The 25689-nt window shown below is 38.0% G+C and overlaps 2 protein-coding genes and 1 non-coding gene across 5 annotated transcripts in view; 1 reads left to right on the plus strand and 2 right to left on the minus strand.

Annotated features, from left to right (window-relative positions):
* Window positions 1–25689, plus strand: part of LOC136040871 (uncharacterized) — a 685992-nt gene that overhangs the window by 100462 nt on the left and 559841 nt on the right. The window lies entirely within an intron of this gene.
* Window positions 1–25689, minus strand: part of LOC136040869 (frizzled-5-like) — a 445049-nt gene that overhangs the window by 98282 nt on the left and 321078 nt on the right. The window lies entirely within an intron of this gene.
* On the minus strand, window positions 1776–1847 carry Trnad-guc (transfer RNA aspartic acid (anticodon GUC)). The gene has a single exon. It is a non-coding gene; the product is annotated as a tRNA-Asp (tRNA).

A 25689-nucleotide genomic window follows, 5' to 3' on the forward strand; every position in this document is an offset into this window, starting at 1 on the left:
AAAAGGATTAGTCCTTTCAACGCCGGGAGAAATTCCGCAGCGTGCATTCAATTCAGCATTGCTATCACTGATGAAGTACAGTTGCAAAAGTTTGTGATACTCACCTGAGAATTTCCTGATGTTTGATAAAACAAAACAAAAAATGGTTCGATTCGGACGTATACCCAGTAAGCAAAGATTTCAATGGCTCTGGTGGTGCAGCCAGTTGAGGAAGCTTAACTTTTCCTGAGGCGCAACACATTCCCATTGTTTCGCCATTAAATTCCAATGCCTTGCAATAGGGACAAATTTCAGACATAGTCCCGATTTGAACATCTCGACTCAAGCTATAATCATCGGAAGGGCAGTACTTGAATGCCAGGCGATTATACACGCGTTGCTTTTGTAATACATCGACACGCCTTCTTCCCGGTTTTGCGTAGCTCAGGTAGTTCCTCGACACGCCTTCGTTGACGTAAAGCCGAAAGCCTGGTTTCGCGTTGCTCTGTTGATTCCTCGACACGCCTTCTTTTTTTACTATCTCTGTCTGCTGCAAGCCTGGTTTCGCGTTGCTCTGGTGGTTCTTCGACACGCCTTCGTTGATGTAAATTGGACATTCCTAATCTGGCCCTTTCTCTTTGAGCCGAAAGCCTGGTTTTGCGTTGCTCTGGTGTTTCCTCCTGGTGTTCCCTTTTTGGTGACATTATAGGATAATTTCTCTCACAATATAATGGTACTATTTTTAACTACTTAAAACTTGCGAATATACAGCATTCTTCGATGTCCCACTGTCTGTGCATATAAATAGATTGTTAGGTTTACCGACTCTTGAACATGCAACATATAATTGTCCATGGGAAAAACAATCCGTATTCAGATCTATACCTCATTATTCTAATGATTGCCCTTGAGCTTTGTTGATGGTGATTGCTAATCGACCATTCCCTGTGTCCCGGTCGTCATTTATATATCCCCCCTGTGCCCCCCGGTGTCCCCGTTGTAGTTGTGTCCCTGTGTCCCGGTCGTTATTTATATTCCCTGTGTCCCGGTCGTCATTTGTGTCCCGGTGTCCCAGTCTGTAATTTCTCTTTGATTGTCCCAGTCGTCATTTATACTCCCGGTGTCCCGGTCGTCGTTTGTGTTCCGGTGTCCCGGTCTGTAATTTCTCTTTGAGTGTCCCAGTCGTCATTTATATTCCCTGTGTCCCGGTCGTCATTTGTGTCCCGGTTGTCCATAGGAAAAACAATCCGTATTCAGATCTATACCTCATTATTCTAATGATTGCCCTTGAGCTTTGTTGATGGTGATTACTAATCGAACATTCCCTGTGTCGGGTCGTCATTTATATGTCCTCCCTGTGCCCCCGGCATCCCCGTTGTAGTTGTGTCCTTGTGTCCCGGTCGTCATTTATATTCCTTGTGTCCTTGTCGTTATTTGTGTCCAGGTGTCCCAGTCTGTAATTTCTCTTTGAGTGTCCCAGTCATCGTTTATATTCCCTGTGTCCCGGTGTCCCGGTCGTCATTTGTGCCCCGGTATGCAATTTCGTCAGTCGATAAAACATGACGTGAAGCGACAAACAACTTCATGACTGCATAATGCTCAATCCTTATAATGACGTCAGTCGACAAACATGCATGACGTCAGTCAACAGACAAACAACTTATTTTTATATAGATAGAAGACGTCATATTTAATATGACGTCATGTATTAAAATGAAAGTTTTCTTATATATGTATTGACGTTATATTGTAAAAGATTGGTACTACGAAGAATTAATCAGAAAATTCAAAAAAGTCTCCCCGGCGGGGAATCGAACCCCGGTCTCTCACGTGACAGGCAAGGATACTCACCACTATACTACCGAGGACTAAAATGGATATTTAACGTACTTATATTTGATTTGGGAGATGAAAGTGTCAAAAGATAAAATGTGTATGAAAATAGAATTGAATAAAAAACGTGGGTAAATGTTCAGTTTCGTCACAAGTTGTCTAAACTAGAAACTGTTTTGCAAAGGAGCATAGTTCCCATGCTATAGTACTTAGAAATGCTAATTCTAGGAGCGCATCCATTTCTGGTTGACCATCCTCCTCCATGGGGCAAACTAAGAATAAAAACCTCGTTTGAGGTTTTTTTCGTCTGTTTTTTTTTAGTTTTATCACTCTTTGTTGAATAAATATAGAATACAGACCTCGCCCCGCTGCCCGCGGGGCTCATGGACTAATATGCTTCGCTCTATAGGTAATGTTACCTGTGAGAAAGCCCACTTTATGCATTTTTAGTCTCGTTGAACAGGGGGAAAGCTAAAAAATGGATACGCTTCTCTAATCAAACAGTTCGTGGTAAGGAGCAACCCCGGCTCAATAGTAACCGAAACTCTAAAAAACGGAATTTTGATACCTATAGTTACATGAAAAGAATTGCATTTTAATGCTGATTTTATTTATATAAGCTTCATCGAGTTTAATCTTACCCATCAAGTTATTACCCATCAAGTTACGAGCTTGAGAAAAATGCATAATATTAGAAAATAGGGGAAAAAACCCCTTAAAGGAGGCAAACATGGTCTGCCCATGTCATTCTCGTATATACACCTTATTGCTATTTCGTACACCTGTCTTAAGGTCAATCTCCTAGGTTGAAAGCTAATTCTATTAAGATAGCATTGAAATACGTACTGAGATTTCCTCCTTTGTCATTGGCTTAATTGCTCTCTTGAGGGATGTACCAAAATATTTAAACTCTGTTGACTTCCTTGAGATATTACGACCGGATTTAAAGGGAATTTAAATTTTTCACATGTCTAATTGGTAACAGCTGACCATTGGAATTTGGTTGGTTACAAGTCAGATAACAGTTTAGCATTTGAATTTTCACAATGGGCAGAAAAAAAACAAGAACAAATAAGGGACAGGAAAACCTGAGACATTGGTAAGTTCTATCTCAACGTTATAGTAGAATATATTACTTTTATTCATTTACAAGTTACATTTTCAAACAGTTCGTGGTAACAAACTTAGTAAGGAGCGACCAGGCTCAATAGTAACCAAAACTCTAAAAACCGAAGTTTTGGTACAAATAGTTACATCAAAAGAATTGCATTTTAATGCTGATTTTAAATATATAAGTTTCATCAAGTTGAGTCTTACCGGTCAAAAGTTACGAGCCTGAGAAACTGTGCCTTATTTTAGAAAATATGCGGGAATACCCTCTAAAAGTCACATAATCTTAAGAAAATCACACCATCAGAGTCAGCGTATCCGAGACCCCTACTGTTGAAGTTTCAAGCCCCTATCATAAAAAAGGTGGTTTGCCAGAAGACAGATAACGGGTGCGTATTTTTTTGTTTTGTTGTTGTTTTTTTTCCTCAGGGGTGATCGTATTGACCTAGTTGTCCTATTATGTCACAAGAGGGTTCATTCTAACGTAAATTAAAGGTTCTAGTGTCCTTTTTAAGTGCCCGAAAAATTGGAGGGCACCGAGGCCTCCAACGCACATTTTTCTCCAAGGTTACCGGATAAAAATTTTTAGATAGCCATTCTGTTTAACTTAGTCAAAAACCTAATAACTATGTCTTTGGGGATGACTAAATCCACCACAGTTCCCGGGGGAGGGGTGGAAACTTATAAGCTTTGACCATTGTTTACACATAGTAGTTGTTAATTATGAAGTGTACAGACGTTTTCAGGGGGACTTTTTTGTGTTGGGGTTAGGGTGGGTCGTGGGGGGGGGCAGGTTACGTGGGAGGATCTTTCCATGGCGCAATTTTTCATAAGGAAAGAGAATTTCCATGAAGGGGTCGCAGGATTTTCTAGCATCATTTAAAAAAAGACAATGAGAATTTTTTTTTCAACTGGAAGTAATGATCAACATTAAAACTTAAAAACGAACATAAAATATTACTTATATAAAGGGGTTCGTCTCTTCCACAATACCTTGCTCTTTACGCTAGAAGTATTTTTAGTAACTCTAACTAGTTATTCTACAGCCTTTGTTATTCAAGGGCCATTCTGAAAGATTTGGGACAAAATTCAAGCTTTAGTGTAAAGAACGAGGTATTGACGAGGGGGCAAACCCCCTCATATACGTAATAAAAATACACAAATATAAAGTTCGTTACATAAGTTAATTCATAAGGTACGTATGTTTGTTACTAACATAAACGTTTGTAAAAAAATAAAACAAATCTAGTTGTCTTTTTAAGTAACCAAAAATTGGGAGGTAACTAGGCCTCCTCTCCCACCACCCCCTTTTTTTTAGTGAAATCGTCCTATCAAACCTATGAGAAAGCGATTTAGCTTGTAATTAACATAAAAATTGCTTCTCCAGACTAAATATCCGTATGATATATGGGTAGATTATTACAAAATATATCGTGCGAAGAATAATTTCCGGCAGAATATGCTTCAATCTTTTGAGGATGCCAACTCCACGTGCAACTTTGGTGGAGATAATGTCGCTATGATGCTTCTACGATAGATTAGAAGCATTATGGAAACCGAGGTACCGCAGTGATATAACTTGTAAAATAGGCTTTTCACCAAATAGAACTTTACTACTTACATCAACAGAATCACCCACTCTACAGAATGTCAGTAAAAAATTTTCTTTACATTCACACACAGCAAACTTACACTTGTAAACATCTATAATCTTTTGAGAGTAATACGAGCTTTTGCAATCAAATTATCTGCGGATTTTGGAAATTTTGTTAGCAATTATGTTAGTAATATATGTATCCTTTAGATAAACGCGCATCATGTTCACGTAAACTAAATAAAGTAAAGGGCCCAGCACAGACATTTTGCTATTTACAATGTCAGATATTGTCGTATGAGTGTCTACACCAGGTAACTACTTTCAACCCATGAAATACAAGGCTATCAAGCATGGACTCTTGATCATAATTATCAAGCTTTTTTTCTATTCGACCAATTCTCTCCTCCAAATTTTCAATTTGAAATCTCAGACTACCTAGTAGAGCCTGCTCAATTTTTGCAAACTATGGATTAAACTCGAGCGTGATTGAATCATAAACCTGGCTGATTATCAGTTCAGTACCTTCTTTGTTCAATGAATTTGGGTCATTGAACTTTTCAGCAATGAAAATAAGGAGCAGCATTAAAACTTAAAACGAACAGAAATTACTCCGTATATGAAAGGTGCTTTTCCTCCTCAACGCCCCGCTCTTTACGCTAAAGTTTGACTCTTTCTCTCAACTCTATTTTAAAACAGTAAGAAACTTTAGCGTAAAGAGCGGGGCGTTGAGGAGGAAAAGCTCCTTTCATATACGGAGTAATCTCTGGTCGTTTTAAGTTTTAATGTTGCTCTTTACTTTCATTTAAAAAAAACTTGTTTTTTTATTTAATTTCTGGACGTTTTTGAATTAATGCATGTTTTGATCTTGGCTCTCCGCACATAAATAATTAAAACGAAATTTGCATATTAATTAATTGCAATTATTCGGAAGATTTTCAGAAAAAGGAGCGAGGGAGGAGGCCTACTTGCCCTCCAAGTTTTTGATTGCTTAAAAAAGCGACTAGAACTTTTATTTTTTTACAAACGTCTTCATTGGAAAAAATATACGTAACTTACGAATTAACTTGCGTAACAAACTTCTATATTAGTATGTGTTTATTGCGTATATTTGGGGGTTAAACCCTCGTCGATACCTCGCTCTTTACACTAAAGCTTAGATTTTGTCCCAATTCCTTAAGAATGACCTCTGGATCACAAAGGCCGTAGAATAAATAGTTGAAATTACTAAAAATACTTTAGCGTAAAGAGTGAGGTATAATGAGAAGGAAAACCCCTCGTATGCGTAATAATTTTTGTTCGTTTTAAGTTTTAATGCTGCTCCTTAGTTTCAGTAGAAAAAAAAACTTTTCATATTTATTTTTTCGTTGTTTTTTCAAATAATGCTAGAAAATCGTGCGTCCCCTTCATTGAAATTCTCTTCCCCCATGAGAAGTTTCTCCATGGAAATATCCTCCCAAGTAACCCCCCTCCCCTCAACTCCCTAAACCAAAAAAAAATCTCCCTGAAAACGTCCGTACACTTCCCAGTAACCATTACTATATGTTAACACAGGTCAAAGTTTGTGACTTGCAGCCCCTCCCACGGTGACTGCGGGGGAGTGAGTCGTCCCTAAAGACATAGTTATTAGGTTTTTTGACTATGGTGAATAAAATGGCTATCTCAGAATTTTGATCCGGAAACTTTTGGGAAAAATGAGCGTGGGAGGGGGCCTAGGTGCCCTCCAATTTTTTGGTCACTTAAAAAGGGCACTAGAACTTATAATTTCCGTTGGAATGAGCCTTTTTGCGACATTCTAGGACCACTCAGTCGATAAGATCACCCCTGGGAAAAAAAACAAATAAACACGCATCCCTGATCTGTCTTCTGGCAAAAAATGCGAAATTCCACATATTTGTAGATAGGAGCTTGAAACTTCTACAATGAGGTAACGGGAACAATAAGGTAACAATAAGGTGCTACGTTAAGATTCTATGACTTTTAGCGGGTGTTTCCCCCTATTTTCTAAAATGAGGCAAATTTTCTCAGGCTCGTAACTTTCGATGGGTATAACTGGTCTTGATGAAACTTATATATTTAAAATCAGCATTAAAATGCGATTCGTTTGATGTAACTATTGGTATCAAAATTTCATTTTATAGAGTTTCGGTTACTATTGAGCCGGGTCGCTTCTTACTACAGTTCGTTACCACGAACTGTTTGATTGGTTATATTGCCCAGCAGATGACTTTTTATTTTCTCCAGCTGGGCTTCAGTTGTAGCTAATTGTTCGTAAATCGGGGCGATACTTGAAGACACTGAGTTAGACCCTAATTTATCTCTTGCTTTCAGGGCTTAAAAGGTCTTAGAAAAAGTTTCGTAAATTTCTGTAGTATTAAAAAGTTTTTGTGGCACTTTGTATTTACGAAGTGACATATAGTGATCATAAATTCTGTCGGTCTGTCTGTCTGTCTTTCCCTGTTTTACTAGTTTAGGCACTTCCAGATAAGCTAGGACGATGAGATTTGGCAGGCGTATCAGGAACCCGACTAGATTAAATTAGATTTAGTTGTTTCCCAATTCGATCATCTGGGAGGAGTGGGGAGAAGGTTAATTCGAAAAAAAAGGGATGAAACTTGGTGGTAAAAATGAGCACAAATCCTAGATACGTGATTGACATATTCGAAACGGGTCCGCTCTCTTTGGAGAAGTTGGGGGGAGGGTTAATTCTGAAAAATGAGAAAAATCAATACCAGACAAGATTAAATTAGATATAGTCATTTATCCGATTCGACCGTCTGTGGGGGGGGAGTGACGGTTAATTCGAAAAAATGAGGTGTTTTTAAGTTAAGAAGGAGTGATCGAATCTTAATGAAATCTCATATTTAGAAGGATCTTGCAACTCAGATCTTTTATTTTAGATCTGGCTGAATCCAGTTTCATTGGGGAGAGTTGTGGGGGGGGGGTATCAGAAATCTTGGAAAACGCTCAGAGTGGAGAGGTCAGGATGAAATTTGGTAGCAAAAATAAGCACACATCCAAGATACGTGACTGACATAACCGGACCGGATCCGCACTCTTTGGGAGAGTTGGGGGGGGGGGGTAATTCGGAAAAATTAAAAAACGAGGCATTTGTAATTTATGGACGGGTAATCAGATCTTAATGAAACTTGATATTCAGAAGGATCTTGTGCTTCAGCACTCTTATTACAAATCCCAACCAGATCCGGTGAAAGTAGGCGGAGGTGGAGTGGGAAACCGACAATCTTGGAAAATGATTAGAGTGAAGAGATCGGGATGAAACTTGGTGGGTAGAATAAGCAAATATCGCAGATACGTGATTGACGTAACTGGACTGGATTTGCTCTCTTTGGGGGAGTTGGGGGGGTTAACTCTGAAAAATTAGAAAAAATGAGGTATTTTTAACTTAGAAGAGTCATCAGATATCAATGAAATTTGATGTTTGGAAGGATATCGTGCCTCATAGCTCTTATTTTAAATTCCGACCGGATCCGGTGACACTGGGGGGAAGATGGGAGGTGAAACCTAAAACCATGGGAAACGCTTAGAGTGGGAGGATCGGAATGAAACTTGGTGGTAAAAATAATCGTAAGTCCTAGTTATGAGATTGACGTAACTGGAACGGATCTCCTCTCTTCGGGGGAGTTGGGAGGAGGAGGGTTAATTCTGAAAAATTAAAAAAATAAGGTATTTTCAACTTACGAAGGAGAGATTGAATCTTATTGAAATTTGGTATTTGGAAGGATATCATGTCTCGGAGCTCTTATTTTAAATCTCGACCGGATCCGGTGAAGAGGAAGTAGGGGCGAGACCTAAAATCTTGGAAAACGCTTGGAGTATAGGGGTCGGGATGAAACTTGGTGTTAAAAATAAGAACAAGTCCTAGAAATGGGATTGACATAGCCGGAACGGATCTGCTCTCTTTGGGGGAGTTGGGGGGGGGGGTTAATTCTAAAAAATAGACAAAATTAGGTATTTTAGCTTGTGAAAGAGTGATCGTACCTAAATGAAATTTCATATTTAGAAGGATCTCGAAACCCAGATCTTTCATTTTAAATCCCTACCAGATCCAGTGTCGTTTGGGGGGGGGGACTGGAAATATTGGAAAACGCTTAAAGCGGAGAGATCAGGATGAAACTTGGTGGAAAGAATAAGCACAAGTCCAAGATAGGTGACTGACATAACCTGCTCGGAATCCCCTCTCTTTGGTGGAGTTGGGGGGGGGGGGGGTAATTCGGTAAAATTAGAAAAAATGAGGTATTTGTAACTTGCAAACGGGTGTTCAGATCTTAATGACATTTGATATCTAGAAGGATCTTGCGCTTTTAAAACTCTCATTTTGAATCCCGACCAGATCCGATGACATTGAAGGGAGCTGGAGGGGGAAACTGGAATTCTTGGGAAACGTGGAAATCGAGGTATCTTACGAATGGGTGATCGGATCTTAATGAAACTTAACATGCAGAAGAATTTTATGTCTCAGATAATCCATTTTCAATTAGAATTGGATCCAAGGACATAGAGGGCTGGAGGGAAAAACAGAAACCTTGGAAACCGGAAATCTTGGAAAACGCTTAGAGTGGAGAGATCGAGATGAAACTTGATGGGAAGAATAAGCACAAACTATAGATACGAGATTGACATTATTGGTACGGATCCGTTCTCTTTGGGGGAGCTGGAAGTTGTTAATTTGGAAAAATTAGAAAAATTGAGGTGTTTTTAACTTAAGAATGGGTGACCGGATCTTAATAAAATTAGATAATTAGGAAAAACTCATGTCTCAGAACTCTTCTTTCAAATCCCGACCAGATCTGTTGACATTGGGGGGGGAGTTGGAGGGGGAAACCGGAAATCTTGGAAAACGCTTATAAACGCAGTAGATACGTAATTGACGTAACCGGACTGGATCTGCTTTCTTTGGGGGAGTTAGGTAGTGTGGTTCAGTGCTTTGGTGAGTTTTGTGCTTCTGGACGTGCCAGGACGATGAAAATTGGTAGGCATGTCAGGGAGGTGCACTAATTGACTCGTTACAGTTGTTTTCCCTGATTCGGCCATCTGAGGGGCTGAAGGGAAAGGAAAATTTAGAAAAATTGAGGTATTTTTAACTTACGAGTGGGTGATCGGATCTTAATGAATTTTGATATTTAGAAGGACCTCGTGACTCAGAGCTCTTATTTTAAATCCCGACCGGCATTAAGCCTCTGATTTTCCTTTAAAGCAATCTATTGATTCTTAGAATGTTACTACAGGTCATATCATAATGAGCTCTTGGCTCCTCTTGACCTCGTCACAAGTGCGATATGAGCTCTTAGCTCTTGTTTTTGACGAATAGTATATAAATATAAGTAGTTTCAAAAATTTATTAAATACCCCTAGGGGTTTCCTTCCTCCCTTACCTGTATTTATGACTCCAGGGCAAGGGTGCCCAATGTTTATTGTGTACCTTCACGAACATATTACTTTAAATGACATTAATTTAATAGTATATGCATTACTCCGTAAAGCAAAGTATATGATTACCCCGGTTCCAAACCGGGGTAATCAATCATTTATGAACGAGCCTATAAATCATCAACTGTATGAGATGATGGGGAAAAACCAAAATATTCTAAGATACGGCACTATTAGCAATGAAATGAGATCCCGTGGAACTAAAATAGACGAATATCCTACAACTTTAGATTTAAAAAAAAATAATGTTCGTATATTTTATAGGCCTACAATTTGCGTTTCTTTACTTTTAAGAGCCAATAATGTTTAAAGCAATGTGTTTTAAAGAATAACGTTCTTTTTAAAAATAATATTCATACATTTTATAGGCCTACAATCGATGTTTCTTTACTTTTAAAGGCCAATAATGTTTAAAATAATGTGTTTTTAAGAACAATGTTCTTTTTAAGAATAATATTCTTTTTTAAAATAGTGTTCATACATTTTATAGGCTTACAATCGGTGTTTCTTTATTTTTAAAGGCCAATAATGTTATCTGCTTTGTAACAGCTTTGTAACCTAAAAAATGCCAATTCGTATGAACTGTTAAAAATGATATTGCCTTAAGGTGTTGTTGCCAATTATACATGTTTTCAACTTCCTTTTAAATCTGGTCCTAATGCTAAGGAGATGTCAACATTCTTAATGATATTCTGGCAAACCCCTCAAGGAGAGGTTAAGCCAATGAGAAAGGAGGAAATCTTGAATACTAAGAATTGTTGCTAAAAATCATCCCACATAACTACAAACTTGAGAATCTTTGCGATTATTTATCGGTATAAGATCTACAAAACGACAGAAAAATCAAGGCTGTATGATTAGTAAAACCCTTTTAAATAGTAAAGGAAGAATATCTTAAATGGCAAATTTTAAAGGAAACTGATGATAATAAAAAAAAAAATTCACGGCCAAAAATTTTGAAATCTCGTGGCAAATCGAGAGGCTCCTTTACAATTCTCTACGTCTTCTAAAATTAATTTTATTACTACTTCTAAAAATTAGAGGTGTTCCCACTAATTAATTTTTTATGAAGCTCTAAAGAAAAAAAAAATGCAAATTTCCTCGGCCTATTCATGTTAAAGCTTTCAATGAAGCCACAGGAATTTTTTCATCAAAGAATCTGCTCGTGTCTGTTGTTAATACGCATTTTACTGCCATAGGAAAATAGCATTGGCTTCAAACCTTGGAGATCGACCTTAAAGTCATAGAATCTTAACGGAAATCATGTCATCAGATTCAGCGCATAAGAGAACCCTATTGTAGAAGTTTGAAGCTCCTATCTACAAAAATGTGGAATTTCGTATTTTTTGCCACAAGTCAGATCACGGATGCGTGTTTATTTTTTTATTTTTATTTTTTTTCCAGGGGTGATCATATCGACCCAGTGGTCCTAGAATGTCGCGAGAGGGCTCATTCTAACGGAAATTAAAAGTTCTATTGCCCTTTTCAAGTGACCGAAAAATTGGAGGGCACCTAGGCCCCTCCCACGCTCATTTTTTCCCAAAGTCACTGTATAAAAATTCTGAGATAGCTATTTTGTTTAGCATTGTCAAAAAACCAAAAAACTATGTCTTTGGGGACGACTTACTCCCCACAGTCCCCGTGGGAGGGGCTGTAAGTTACAAACTTTGACCAGTGTTTACGCATAGTAACGGTTATTGGGAAGTGTACAGACACTTTCAGGGGGATTTTTTCGGTTGGGGGGTTGAGGGTAGGGCGTTATGGGGGGGAAATTTCCATGGTGAAATTCAATTTAAAAGATTGCAATTCCCAATTCGATTAGCATTTGCAATCACCATTAACAAAGCTCAAGGTCAGTCATTAGAAAAATGTGGTATAGATCTTAATACTGATTGTTTTTCCCATGGACAATTAAACGTTGCATGTTCGAGGGTCGGTAAACCTGACAATCTATTTATATGCAGCGACAATTGGACAGCGAAGAATGTTGTATATTCGCAAGTTTTACGCAGTTAATTTGTATTGTATCTATCTATCTATCTATCTATATAAAAAACGAGTTGTGTGTATGCATGTTTGTTTGTTTGTAAAAAGAGCGTTTGCATATGACGTCATTATTAGTACATACGGCTTTGTATGTGCACAGACAATGGGAAAGCCAAGAATGTTGTATATTCGCAATTTTTACGTAGTTTGAAACACATATATAAATCTATCTATATTCACAGGTGGGACATAGGGACACAACTACAATGGCGCGTAACTAATATGGCACATAACGACTTACGCGCGCAGGGGGGCTTGGGGGGGCGCGAAGCGCCCCACCAACTAGGTGTTGGGGTGGCGCGAAGCGCCACCTCAACAGCTAGTATACATATATATATATATATATATATATATTTCTATTTTCACAGGTGGGACACAGGGACACAACTACAATGGCGCGTAACGACTTACGCGCGCGGGAGGGCTTGGGGGGCGCGAAGCGCCCCCAGCAACTAGGTGTTGGGGTGGCGCGAATCGCCACCCCAACAGCTAGTATATAAAAATAGGTTGTTTGTTTGTGTGTTGATTGACGTCATGCATGTTTGTCGACTGACGTCATGTTTGTCGACTGACGTCATTATGAGGATTGAGCATTATTCCGTCATGGAGTTGTTTGTCGACTGACGTCATGTTTGTCGACTGACGAAATTACAGACCGGGACACCGGGACTCAAATTACGACTGGGATACCGGGACAAAGGGGATATAAATGACGACCGGGACACTCAAAGAGAAATTACAGACTGGGACACCGGGACACAAATAACGACCGGGACACAGGGAATATAAATAACGACCGGGACACAGGGACACAACTAGAACGGGGGCGCCGGGGTGCACAGGGGGGATATATAAATGACGACCGGACACAGGGAATGTTCGATTAGCAATCACCATCAACAAAGCTCAAGGGCAATCATTAGAATAATGAGGTATAGATCTGAATACGGATTGTTTTTCTCGTGGACAATTATATGTTGCATGTTCAAGAGTCTATAAACCTGACAATCTATTTATATGCACAGACAATGGGACAGCGAAGAATGTTGTATATTCGCAAGATACAAGTATATAAGGCTTTGTATATGACGTCATTATAAGATGACACTACAGACCGGGACACCGGGACACAAACGACGACCGGTGCACAGGGAATATAAATGACGACCGGGACACTCAAAGAGAAATTACAGACTGGGACAAAAATGACGACCGGACACAGGGAATATAAATGACGACCGGCACACTCATAGAGAAATTACAGACTGGGACACCGGGACACAAATGACGACCGGGACAGAGGAAATATAAATGACGACCGGGACACAGGGACACAATTACAACGGGGACACCGGGGGCACAGAGGGGATATACAAATGACGACGGGGACACAGGGAATGTACGATTAGCAATCACCATCAACAAAGCTATAGGGCAATCATTAGAATAATGAGGTCTAGATCTGAATACGGATTGTTTTTCCCATGGACAGTTATATGTTGCATGTTCAAGAGTCGTTAAACCTGACAATCTATTTATATGCACAGACATATATATATATATATATATATATATATATATATATATATATATATATATATATATATATATATATATATATATATATATATATATATATATATATATATATATATATATATATATATATATATATATATATATATATATATATATATATATATATATATATATATATATATTAACTGTTGGGGTGGCGCTTCGCGCCACCCCAACACCTAGTTGGTGGGGGTGCTTCGCCCCCCCCCAACTAGGGGGGGCGAATATATATATACTATATATATATATATATATATATATATATATATATATATATATGTTTTTAACTACGTAAAAGTTGCGAATATACAACATTCTTTGCTGTCCCATTGTCTGTGCATATAAATAGATTGTCAGGTTTACCGACTCTTGAACATGCAACATATAATGGTCCATGGGAAAACAATCCGTATTCAGATCTATACCTCATGATTCTAATGATTGCCCTTGAGCTTTGTTGATGGTGATTGCTAATCGACGATTCTCTGTGTCGCCGTCGTCATTTATATATCCCCGTGTGCCCCCCGGTGTCCTGGTCGTCATTTATATTCCATGTGTTCCGGTCGTCATTTATGTCCCGGTGTCCCAGTCTGTGAATTCTCTTTGAGGGTCCTGGGCGTCATTGATATTCCTTGTGTCCCGGTGTCCCGGTCGTCATTCGTGTCCCGGTGTCCCAGTCTGTATATACATTCGTTTTTGAATTGGTCTTTTTTTTAGGTTTTAGTTTTCTGCCTTTTTTTTTAGTTTTTTTTAGTTATACCTCATGGTTCTAATGATTGCCCTTGAGCTTTGTTGATGGTGATTGCTAATCGAACATTCTCTGTGTCCCCATCGTCATTTATATATCCCCCTGTGCCCCCCGGCGTCCCCGTTGTAGTTGTGTCCCTGTGTCCCGGTCGTCATTTATATTTCCTGTGGCCCGGTCGTCATTTGTATTCCGGTGTCCCAGTCTGTATATACATTCGTTTTTGAAATGGTAAATGATGAAATAAATTTTTGTATTTTTCCCCTTTTTTTCTTTTTAGTTTTTTTTTTTGGTTTTTACATTTTTTTAGTTTTTTTAGTTTTTTTTTCTTTTTTCTTTTTAGTTTTTTTTTATTTTTATTTTTTTAGTTTCGTTTTTCTCCTTTATTTTTTTTTGTTTCGTTTTTTAGTTTTTTTTTATTTTTTAGTTTTTTTTAGTTTTTTAGCTTTTTTAGTTTTTTTATTAGTTTTTAGTTTGTTTTTTTCTTTTTAGTTTTTTTGTAGTTTTTACCTTTTTTTTTTAGTTTTTTTTTTTACTTATGTCCTGGTCGTCATTTATGCTCCCTGTGTCCTGGTCGTCATTTGTGATGGTTTGTTGACGGTGTTTTGTTGATGGTGATAGCTAATTGAACATTCCTTGTGTCCCGGTCGCTTTCTCTTTGAGTGTCCCGGTCGTCATTTATATTCCCTATGTGCCGGTGTCCTGGTCGTCATTTGCGTCCCAATGTAATTTCGTAATTTCGTCAGTCGAAAACATGACGTCAGCCGACACAGAAACATGACGTCACCTGACACACAGACACACAGACAGACAACTTATTTTTATATATATAGATATATATCGTAAGATTAGGTCCGAAATACCTAAGATGCGGAAATAAAATCAAAGGTAGCCTATTAAATAATGATGTATATGCCGTATATAATTTTTGAGGGTTGTGTTAGTGAATGTACTTTTACCAATATCGCAAGCTCAGTTTTTCTGCACACCTGAATCCAGTTTTGGTACGTCCGTACAATCCAGAACACGCTCAAGAAGTGAAGTTAGGTTAATAATAATGAAATATACCAAAATATGATGAAAATGTAATACTTTAATTACAAAATTATCGAAATTTCAACAAAGAATTATGGAAAACAGGCCACCTAGAACGCATTATATTAAATACCTAATCTGACCAAAATACCAACTCTAAATGTCAAATATTTCATTTAAAATAACTACAACGTAGTTTTTCTCTTGAGCCTATGCTAATTGTCTCCGAATACAGAGAGCTATAAACCGGTTATCTCAGATTCAACAGAGCAATTTTCTCGTGTCTGTTCTGGATTGTACGGAAGTACCCCATATTCTAATGTAGTGAACTAGTAATTTTAATATAAATAATATTATTCTCCCTAACTCCAAACAACCCAACGCTGTATCTCTTGGTCTTCTAGCCTAGTCTTTAAATCCATAGAAAAACCATCTTCACTTCTTTAGGGTCTTGACCATCATTCTGTATGCTCTCACCTTTCTGAACGATTCCAAATTCGATTTTTATGAAGTTTACGCGTGATTAGTTCTCTATAAAAATTGGTAAATATCTCTTTTTGCAACTCCCGGAATTTGTCACTGCAGTTATAAGCCTATAAATGACCTTCTTGAAACGACTGCTGATACTTGCAGATGCGACTTGCAGAACGACTTGCAGAACGACTTTACTTGCAGATGCGACAGTTGTGCTTTCAGAACGTTTCAGAACAAGTTGCTTTCAGAACAAGTTGTGCGACAATTGTGCTTTCAAAAAATCACACTCGTAGTTAAAAATTATATCAATTAACCTCTATAAGTTTTCTCAGAGGTAATTTAAAGGTGAAGTTCATTCAGTGAAGCCATAGTAAATCTTGAGACCATGAAAGATGATATTTAATCGCTAGGATAATGGAAATGAAACAAAAAACACTTCTTGAAGACCCTTAGTTTTGAAGGGTGTCAGTTTAGCCCTCATATTGGCACCTTTGTGAAATCGCATACCATCATATTGTGTAAAAGCAAAATGCAAGGGATTGAATTACACTTGCTTTATGGTACACTGAATTTAAATGACTCAGGGAAATAACACCGTTTTAACTCACTTATTCATGATTTTTATAAAATCCGGTCGTATATAACACGTGGTATATGTAATATATTTAGAATAACCCTCCTTTATGGCACTTGGTATTAACCAAGTGACATATAGCGATTGCAAATTCTGCCGGTCTGTCTCTCTGTCGATCCCGGTTTTGCTAGTTTAGGCACTTCCAGATAAGCTGGGACAATGAAATTTGGTAGGCGTATCAGGGACCAGGCCAGATTAAGTTATAAATAGTCGTTACCCCGATTCGACCATCTGGGGGTGGGGGACCGGTTAGTTCGGAAAAATTAGAAAAAATGAGGCATTTTTAACTTACAAACGAGTGATCGGATCTTAATGAAATTTAATATTTAGAAGGATATCATGTCTCAGAGCTCTTATTTTAAATCCTGACCGGATACGGTGACATTGGGGAGTTTGGAGGGGGGAAACCTAAAATCTTGGAAAACGCTTAGAATGGAGGGATCGGGATGAAAATTGGTGGGAAAATAAGCTCAAGTCCTAGATACGTGATTAATATAACCGGAGTTGGGGGGGGTTAATTCTGAAAAATTAAAAAGAAATGAGGCATTTTTAACTTGCGAAGGAGTGATCGGATCTTAATGAAATTTCATGCTTAGAAGGATTTCATAACTCAGATCTCTTATTTTAGATCCCGAGTCATTGGGTCGAGTGTTATTGGGGGGAATTGGGGCGGGGGAATCGGAAATCTTAGAAAAGGCATAGGGTAGAGAGATCAGGATGAAACTTGGTGGGATAAATAAGCACACGTCCAAGATACGTGGTTGACATAACCGGACCGGATCCGCTCTCTTTGGAGGATTCGGGGGGGGGGGGGGGGTAATTCGGAAAAATTAGAAAAAATGAGTTATTTGTAACTTACGAACGGGCGATCAGATCTTAATGAAATTTGATATTTAGAAGGATCATGTACTTCAGAGCTATTATTATCAATCCCGACCAGATCCGGTGACATTGGGGGAGTTTAAGGGGGGAACCGGAAATCTGGGCAAACGTGAAAATATAGGTATCTTTTTCTTACGAATGGGTGATTGGATTTTAATGAAACTTGACATATAGAAAGATTTTATGTCTCAGATGCTCCATTTTCAATCCAAATTGGATCCGGAGACATAGGGGGTTAAAAAAAGGAAAATGAAATCTTGAAAACCGGAAATCTTGGAAAACGCTTAAAGCGGAGGGATCGGGATGAAACTTGACGGGAAGAACAAGCACAAACTCTAGATACGTGATTGACATAATTGGAATGGATCAGCTCTCTTTGGGGGAGTGAGGGACGGGGGTTTAATTCGGAAAATTAGAAAAATTGAGGTTATTTTAGCTTTGAAACGGGTGACCGGATCTTAATGAAATTTGATGGTTAGAAGGAACTCATGTCTCAGAGCTCTTATTTTAAATCCCGTCCAGATCTGGTGACATTGGGGGGATTTGGAGGGGGAACCGTAAATCTTGGAAAACGCATAGAGTGGAGAGACCGGGATGAAAACTGGTGGGTATAATAAGCAAATGTCATAGATACGTGATTGACTAACCGGACTGGATCCGCTCTCTTTGGGGGAGTTAGGGGGGTCCAATGCTTTGGCGAGGTCGGTTCTTCTGGACGTGCTAGGACGATAAAAATTGGTAGGCCTGTCAGGGACCTGCACAGATTGACTTGATAAAGTCGTTTTCCCCGATTCGACCATCTGGGGGACTGAAGGGAAAGTAAAAACTAGAAAAAATGATGTATTTTTAACGTACGAATGGATGATCGGATCTTAATGAATTTTGATATTCAGAAGGACCTCGTGTCTCAGAGCTCTCATTATAAATCCTGACCGGTATTGAGCCTCTGATTTTCCTTTTAAATCAATCTTCCGATTCTTAGACTTTTGCTAGAGCTCATGCCATATGAGTTCTTGGCTCTTGGCTCTTCCGACCTCGTCACAAGTGCCATATGAGCTCTTAGCTCTTGTTATGAAAGAAAACAAAATCATCCATCCAGAGATGTAGACCGACTCTCATGCCGGGCACGTACTAGGGGGATTACTGAAAATCAGAAATAAAGGTCGAATATATTGAAGTTGTTGTAATTTATGAGTAATTTACCAAAGCTGACGATATTTCAGGGGTCTAGATATGGGCCCTCCGAGCAGATTTATTTAGCAACATGTATTAGAGTTTGTTTGGGGAGCAAGCAATTTGGGAGGAGAGGAACTTAAAAATCTTTAAAAGAAAAATAGGCAAATTTTATGAACAATCTGGGAATTATCGAACAATTGTAAAGACCTTGACATTTCAGGGATGACGTAGGCTAGTTGAGTATGATCTAATACTCAAGGCGTAGATGGGTATGATCTAATAACGTTGGTGGGTGTAATCTAAGACGTATATTGGTAGGTGGGTATCTCCTTCAATGTCTCTGTTGGCCCCATATTGATGATCATATGGCCCATGTTGGCCATATATATGACCATTGTTCCCATATGGATGAAGTATGATTTTCGGTACCTTATCGCTTTCTTCTGTTGAACATGATCTACTTACGTTAACTTAATTTATTATAGCCATAGTAAGAGAATATTGAACCTCATTTATTCACAGGTTATTGTTAGGGCACGTTCCGACAAACGAGTATCATACCTAAAACTATGAAAACATTTATCATATCTTCTTCAACCATTCGAATCGCTTATATTTCAGAATCATAACTGATTACACTCATTACCATGGCATCCGCTATCCTAATCTTAGTTCCAAAACTTACCTTCCTAATCTTCTAAACTTTTGGAATTACAAAATCACACCCTCGCTTTGGCTAATTTCCTTTTTACATCTTTACTTGATTCACCATCCTTACTGATTATGTTTACCAGGTAAGTGATGCTAAAACCTTGTTCGATTTTCTTGGCACCTAGAAGGATCTCTTCATCTTCATTTATTCTTAGTTTAAGTTATAAAGTCTTCTTACCTTGATTTTTTAGCCTTTTCACAGACCCTAGACTCTGAAAACCTCCAAAAATTCATTCATTTCTCTAACATTTTTATATAGGACACTGAAACCATCTGCATAACCTAAGTCTAGGTGAGTTTTATCTTTTAATGTAATACCGTGCTCACCAATAGCTTTTGCTTTGTTCCCTAGGACAAAGTCAATTAGAGCAATATATATATATATATATATATATATATATATATATATATATATATATATATATATATATATATATATATATAAGCGGGATAGGACGCGACTCTACTCAGCTTCCAATCCCCCACCGAATTAACCATTAACCTCAGCTCCTACAGAGGCCGCAGTTATATTATTCTCAATCATCTCTCTAATCACTTTAATGCGCTCACTTGGTATACTTGACTGGTACTTGTATCGTTATTATGAATGGACTCACTTAACTGCGATGCTCAGGCTTCAAAGGCTCACAGCCTCTCCATCCCCCACGCACCAAAGAAAAGTACCAACGGGGATTGGGTGATATTTTTTTTTTGGGGGGGGGAGGGAGGGGTATGACAGACAAAATAGCCTGTGCTGACGACATTGGCTCAATGGCTGAAACGTTTGATATTCTACATGCTGTAACCAATGTGCTGCTTGTGAAAACTACAGGGTATAAGAAATCCGGACTTTAAATTTGGCAGAAAAGTATTGAATGGGCCGAGGAGCTCTTCTATCTCGGCAGTCTGATCACCAGCGACAACAAACACTCAAAAGATACAAAAAGGTGGCTCACCCTTGCGCATTCCAGTTACAAGGCCCTTACACCATATAGTTTAGCAATAATGTGTCCTTGCGGCTTAAAACACTACTTTTCGATGCCTTGAACACCCCCATTGCAATTTAATCATGTTAAACTTGGACACCGAAGGTGGATAACAATTGTGGACTCTCAGTGTTTAAAAGCAAATGCCTCCACCAATTCGCTGGAGTCACCTACATAAATAGAATCTCAAACGTCGAACTCCTTAACTTCCAATAAACAAAGCCCACCAAAACCCAGCTCCGGGAACTTCGGTGGCGTGGTCACATTAGATGGATGTGTCAGTCCCGGCTCCCAAAAATCATCTTCGAAAGTCAAAGTCACAGTTGTCGCGCTGCTGGTCGTCCCCAAAAGAGGGGGAAAGATAACTTGGCACTTCACTTCTACTCGGGCTTTCTCCTACCAGCAGAAGACCACTAGGTATACAGAAGGTGCATCTAAACCGTTAGTAAGAATGAGCCCCAAGACGACCTTCAAGGAAGGACGTGACTTCAGTTCAGATTGGTGCCCCTTTTTGTGCGGTTTTTAAGATAGGGTCTGCCTATATCGCTTTTCTCCTTTGTAGAAGAGCTTCCTTGGTAGTGCCAAGGTATCTACCGTCGTTTCCCCCCATCTTGAGAACCTCACCGACAACCTCGAGGCTGGCTCTGGCTGGCCAAAGTGCTACCGCGAAAGAAAGATGAGTGCCACCCTCGACTCACCAGCCACAAGTTCACCTTATCTTTAGAACTCAAAATAGCAAGATAACTTCTTTTTCTCACCTCAGATTGTTCCTCAGAGTATTTTTTATTGCATCACGTCTTGTGCTTCATATGTCTCTGGAGACTGACCGCTCCCTCCTTTGGGAGGCGATTACTGGCTTCAATCTATTAGTTTTGGTAGTGCAATCCACAAAATGCCCTGCCTCGCGGTCAGACGCTGCGCAGGATCGCCAGTGTCCATATGGTAACTGAAGTTAATAGTTGTAGTCCTAATTTACGTCTAATAACCTCGGGGCAGCATGAGAAGGTTGTTACCATTATCCCCTACTATATAAGGCTATATAGTAGTATACTATAATATAGTATAGGCCTACTGCAATACAGTACCTCCAATCATTCTTTTTATCAACTCAATCAAATGCATCTTCATAACGTATATTATAACTCCGGACTAAAGGTGTCTGATGGTTCAGACACTTCTCAATTAATAGCATGTGAGTGAATATTTGGTCAAAACATACGCTATAAATGCTGTCAATTTATTTTCCTAAAATCATGTTGCTTCGTCTCTAACTCTAATAAGTACCATCATGCTAAGTAATATACTTCCTACAGTAGTTTGCGACTCTGTTTCCCCATGGAAAACAACTTTTTTACACATTCTTTAGGAGGAGCTTGTCCCTCCTCAAGAAATTCCAATATTCGTTTATTCTTCCATAATTTCCTGCATTTTTGAGTGGTGTCAATCAGAGGCAACGCTATAGAGGCACTTCATATGGAGAAGGTGGTATAAACTTCGGAGGGGGCTCATTTGGTTGGAAATTTCTGTTATTTTTAAGTTTGAACTATTGTAGGTTTCTATTTCTTCTGATTTTAAGTCTAATGTGGCCTTTACTTTTCTTTAAAAAACTTCTTTTTGGAAAGTTTTTGAATTATCTCACAAAAACGATAAGGAGGGCAAAAAATATTTTCCGAAACCTATGAGGGCAATTTTGTAGTTTTTTCAATGAGAAAAGAAGGTATTTTGCGATGACTTAACCCCCCCCCCCCAAGACAACTATTTTTTTCAAAATCTAGAGGAGGGCAAAGGTGTTTTCCCCAATTGGCGCCACTGGTCCTTTTCCATAAATGTTGCCTGTTTTTCCCCCTCCGCTGAAGTTGACTATTATAAACAATTTATTCGACAACACTGCTTCTACATTTGTAGCACATTATTTATTAATTACTACAAGTACATAATAATTTATTTATATTCTGGGTGAAACGAAAATCTTGAAAACGGGTAAAACTTTTAATAAGACAGTAAACTTCTTTTTTTTTCGGTTCGGTTCAGTTTTTCAAGTGTTGTCCCTTGCAATATTTTCGCTTCAACCTGAATATAAATAAATTATTGTATGTCTGCCTAGCTAATTAATTAGTGGAATAAGTTTGATCTGTACATTGCCTCCTTAATCTTCGAACAAAAGGGGCCAAGGGGAAGATGAAATATTGTTTTTCTTTGTCAAACAGTATTTTCTTCCCTAGAGTTTAGTCAATAACAAAATTACAAGTGGCCAGTAATTCTTCTAAATCCTTTGATGGGAATAAATTTGGAAAGACTCCAGTCTCCTTCACACCTCCTGCTGTTTTCCCATAAGCTCCAATTACGGTTTCTCTTATCAGCATACAAAAGACAGATTCACTCAGATCTGTCACTAATTACCGGACTGCCTTAATCCTCTTTGAGTGAATGGCTAAGCTTTAAGCTAAAGTTTATCTGTATAAAAAGAACTCGAACGTCCATCAAAACTGTATTTGATTATTTTAGAGGGAGTGGGTGTTATGTGCTCCAGGTGTACAAACCTTTGTGTTTGTGTCTCTTGTACTGTACCTCTCAATTCGTTTCTGTTTTTACATATTTACCTCTGATGCACAAAAAAACGACCGTTCGTACAACACAACATAGTGACAGGATAGGCTCTCTAATTGTCACGTAATTCAAATTCACGCTCTCTGCACATTGTCGAAAAGAAAGGTCCCCATATTTCCCATATTTAAAAAATAATTTGCCTTATTCTTAGTAGATAACTTCGAAGACCACACTGCCTTTCCATGACGAAAGTAAAACAGTTCAAAATAGGGATGAAACCTTTTAATTGACAGTGAACAGATATAAAAAAAAATTTAACTGGATATTTCGAACACATATACAGTGTTCATCATCAGCAGTAAAACTCACTACACAAGTACACAAGTAAACTTGTTACTGTTGATGATGAACACTGTATGTGTCTGAAATATTCAGTTAAAATTTTTTTTTATCTGTTCACTGTCAATTAAAAGGTTTCATCCCAATTTTGAACTGTTTTACCTTATTCTTAGTGTCTTGAGTTTGCCCCTTTCTTTAAATTAAGAATTCAAAATATGCAATTCAGAAATCAAAAGTCTCAAGCTACCACTAAATGTTGAGTTATTTTGATGGAGGGGGTGAGGTAGGATGAAGTCACACAGACAAGGCAAAGCATTCTTAGATACGACATAAAAGGAAAATTTTCATTTGAAGCTGATATGAAATGATTAAATGAAAGAACTCGCCCTTTGAATTATTCCCTTCTTAAGTAAATTTAAAGTGGAACCTTTGGTGTTACAAAAAGTTTTAGGTCGGTACAAGGTGTAAGAGCTACACTTTTTCAGAGAAGAGGGATACAGATGTGGAAGAAAAAGTTAAAAACGGAAGTGTGAAAATTGAAGAAAATATTGCACAAAGGAGCAATAGAAATAATAAAATTACCGGCCTAATATTTCCTACTCTTTAATTGGTAAAAATAAAGATTAAAAAATGAATTGACACCGAATCAAAGATATACGTTCGCAATATTTTGTCTAGGGAGGAAATATATAATAGAGTATCAGTGCATCAGTATAGTACAGTATAGTATCAGTATAATACAGTATAAATATAGAGTATATTAAAATGATTCCGGTAATCAATAAAACGAATCGATATAATGATTCTGGCTATTCCCTCGGTTCGTTTTGAATTCGGTTTTGCCGCGACTGTAGAGTGTGTTTGGAACTTCCTGCCCAGATTTGACGTTATGAACATTTAGTTTCTTTAAGAAATTAAATAAAAAAAACTAATTTTTTAGCTGAAAGTAAGGAGCGACATTAAAACTTAAAACGAACAGAAATTACTCCGTATATGAAATGAATTGTCCCCTCCGCAACCCCTTGCTCTTTACACTAAAGCTTTTAATTGTTTTAAAAAGTAAAATTGTGGAAAAGAGTCAAACTTATTTTGGTGATATTACTTATCAGGTGATAGTTGCGAATCAAAACATTTTCAATCATGATTGTATGAAACCAAAAATATAACTGTGGTAAAGAATAAGATTTTGGCTTAAAAAATGCAGAAATTGCCTAAGACAAAGAGTTGGCTATCGTGTCTAGAAGCACAATGCAAAAACGGACTAAGTTCAAGCTGTGTTTGGAACTTCTTAGGGTGTAGGGTGTGCTTGGAACTTCCTGCACAGATATGACGTTACGAACATTTAGTTTCTTTAAGAAACAGATGAAAAGTTTTTTTTTATTAAGGGTAAATATTAAAAAATTTCATAAGATTGTTTTCACTTTTGGTGTGTTGTTTTGTTAGCGTAGGGTCCTCAATGACTTAGAAAATTTTTAATTTGTTTTGATTGTCAGGCGATGGGAGTATTGCCGTTTTTGTGGGGACTGTCGGTGAGTTGATTTATTATTCCTTATTGATTTATATTTTGGGGTTGTTTAGTATGGATATTATGCCTAGTTTTATCATTAATTAATTACTTTAAACCGTTTCCCAAGTAACGGGCCATTGAGGCCTTTAGGATATTGTTTATGTTATTGATCTTTTATTGAAATAGAACTTGAAATTGAATTTGAAAAAAATAAAAAGGGGTAAAGAATACTGGACTTGACTTAACAGTACCTACTGGCTGTATTGATACAGCCAGTATCTTTCTGGCCCTTCAGCCAGAAAGTGCAATAAAGAGTTGGGGACCAGCCATCCTATGCTTTAACATACCCTTGCTGTTTACTTTCCCTTATTTTTCAGGTACCCATTTGCAGGTGGGTTGAAACTGGCTAAGCTTGCAGAGTTACATTACAATCCCTAATTCCAAACCAAATAGTCGGTGACACTAGGCTCTGAACCCCCCCCCCCCCATACCGAAAGACAGGATTATAAGTCTAGCCCGCTCAGAACTCAGCCTGAACGACTGTTATATGTTGTGTATTTATGTAACATATAATCTTGTGCCCACATAATATTATACGATAAAAAAGTTTCGATGGCCCAATTTCTATTGGAAACATCGTATTAGCTTGATCACTCGATACCTGTCATCAAATGGTTATGTTCGCAGAGAAATTTAGAAGTAATCAAGTTCCCATTCTTCTTCGAACATTTCTTCTTCATTATATTTCTCAAATTCCTCGTATAGGCTACTATACGAAGTAACTAGTTAATACTTCCTAGTAACTAGGTTACTAAAACTAGTAACTAAAGGAATAACTAGGTTACTATTTCCAATAAATAAAAAAAAAATCCTTCGCTTCTGATCTAAATCTCTGTAAAGAAAATAAGTTCCAATCCTCCTTCAAATATATTGTTTCCCTTTTATGCCTTTCCTGGAGTTTGGACTTCTTCTTTTCCTGGATTTCTTCTTCCTGGACTTCTTCTTTTCCATTTCCTGGACTTCTTCTTTTAAGGACAAAACCTCTGAACCTTTTATAGTTTG

Source organism: Artemia franciscana, chromosome 21, assembly GCF_032884065.1.
Source record: "Artemia franciscana chromosome 21, ASM3288406v1, whole genome shotgun sequence".
Lineage (NCBI taxonomy): Eukaryota > Metazoa > Arthropoda > Branchiopoda > Anostraca > Artemiidae > Artemia > Artemia franciscana.